Genomic DNA, 2481 nt, shown 5'->3' on the forward strand with positions numbered 1-2481 from the left:
CATAATCTTTACTCCCTGGAATGGAGATAAGAAACGCCCTAACCTTTGTAATAGAAATTGACAGGATTGGAATCAACTGGTATAAATACGGATGTAACAAGACAATAAACGGCAGAACTTCTCTGGAGATCCAGACCAGAACTTGGCTGGAGATCCTGGCTAGGCTGCTGATCAACTGAACGCTGTCTCCGTGTCATTCCTTCTTCGCTGACTCCGTCCACACCTTTGGGAACCCCTGGACCTGCTGGGGTTGGACCCCAGCAGTAGCAGGTTATATTATAGATAAATGCTTCCCTGTCCTTTCCAGAAAATCAGAGTAGTGTGGTAGAAAAACAAAGACTCTGGAGTCAAATTGTCTAGCATAACAAACCGACCCTGCTATTTACTGACTGTAACTTTGAGCAAGATAACTAGCTCCCTGAACATTATTTTTTTTTATCTGTGAATGAGAATATAATCTACTTCAGAGAGGTTTTGTGATAACCTAGTACTGTGGTTGGCAAACTGCGGCTCGAGAGCCACGCGTGGCTCTTTGGCCCCTTGAGTGTGGCTCCACAAAATACCACATGTGGGCGTGCATACAGTGTGATTGAAACTTCGTGGTCCATGTGCAGAAGTTGGTTTTCGGCCTGGGCGAATCTATTTTGAAGAAGTACTGTTGATATTTGGCTCTGTTGACTAATTAGTTTGTCGACCACTGATATAGAACATAATCAACAGAAGATGTGAACTAAAGCAAATTACTCAGTGAAAATGAGTTAGTAACATTTTACTCACTTTTCCTTATTTGTAGTTACCTTAGCTACCTAAGCTAACATTGGCCTCAGTGATACTTGGATAACGTTCCTTTTATTCAATTAAGATATTTATTGAGCAACTATTATTTACTAGGCTCTGGAAATAAAACAGTCAACAAAAGGGATAAAAGCTCCTGCCCTCGTGGAGCTCACATTCTAGTAGCAGACACAAAAAATAAACAAAGTAAACAAGTAAAATACATTGTATGTCAAAAAGTGATAGTGTTTTGTTCAAATATAGGAAGTAAATTAGATAAGGTTTATTAGAAAAAACTTTGACTAGGAAACATTTCGTCTCTCTTGACTTTTTCATTGTTGTTGTTTTTATTAAGAGTAGGGCAACAAAAAGTTAAGACTTATTTACATACTCCCTTTTAATCTTGAGGTGTAAAGATGAATGGGATAGAATATGAATAAGTGAATTATATAATGTGAACAGGTTAGAAAATGTTTCTGGTGTACTGAATTAATAGGAGAGAAGATTCCAGTATTTAGCCATAAAATTAGAATAAATAAACAAAAATGTGCACAAAACACCATTAATTAGGCATAAAAAAAGGTCATATGCAACTTTAGAGATAAATTTCAAAATTTGTTAACATCTGCAAAGCTCTCGGCTATCTGCTTTCTCATTGTAGTAGAAAGGTTACCCAAACTTTGGCAAATATGACTTGGGTGGCAAAGTAAATAGCCTAAAAGGATGAAAAAAAAAGCCTTCTGGGAATAACCTTGTATCATAAGAACCTTGTATCATAATTTATATTCTCCAAGCACTTGCAGTTTCAATCACCTTACTGAGCTGAGGAATGTTCAGATTTTGTATATTGTTGCCCACTTCACAGAACTAGAGACTAAACTATGTTACAAAAGAGATGACAGGTCCAAAATAAAATCATTTATGCTAGGCCCCACATCACCAAACCAAGATTTAATACTTTACCTATTTCAGCTTCCAAGGAATGCAACCTTTAGCAGATCAGCGTGGAATTACCTGGTCAGTAGTAGTGAGATAATCTACTCAATAAACGCAGTCTGTTCCTCCAAGAATCCTGACCTTGCCTGAAATAATGCATTCTTTGCTAATACCCCCCCTTCCCCCGCCTCCTTTCTGCCTTTATAAACCTTTCATCTTCTACAGTTCTGTAGAGCTCCTTTCTATTTGCTAGATGGGATGCTTCCTGATACTTACATGAATGGCTGAGTAAAGCCAATTTGATCTTTAAATTTACCCAGTTGAATTTTAATTTTAATACTACCAATTTTATACCTCTCTTAGCTCACCATGGAACGCACAATTATGCTAGGCTTCTAATTGCCCTGGTGTGTGATATAAAGATGAGCAGGTTTTTAGTTGTTTTTGATTAGCTAAGATTGGTCAATATTTTCTCCAGAATTCCCTGGCCTTGGAGTTCCTGTTATGTTCCTATTGACCAACAAGAAATGGTGATAAAAAAAAACACCAAGATGGCGACATAGGTTAATGCCGGAGATTGCTGCCAGGAACAACCAATTCAAATTACACCTAAAAGACAGAACGGACATCATCCAGAACCACAGGAAGGCTGGCTGAGTGGAAATTCTACAACTAGGAGGAAAGAGAAAAACACTGAGACTCAGAGGAGGAGCAGTGCGGAAGTGAGATACTAAGGTGCGGAGTACATGCGGGCTGGCGGCTGAGGGGGGG

The sequence above is a fragment of the Myotis davidii genome, unplaced genomic scaffold, assembly GCF_000327345.1.
Source record: "Myotis davidii unplaced genomic scaffold, ASM32734v1 scaffold900, whole genome shotgun sequence".
Taxonomy (NCBI): Eukaryota; Metazoa; Chordata; class Mammalia; order Chiroptera; family Vespertilionidae; genus Myotis; species Myotis davidii.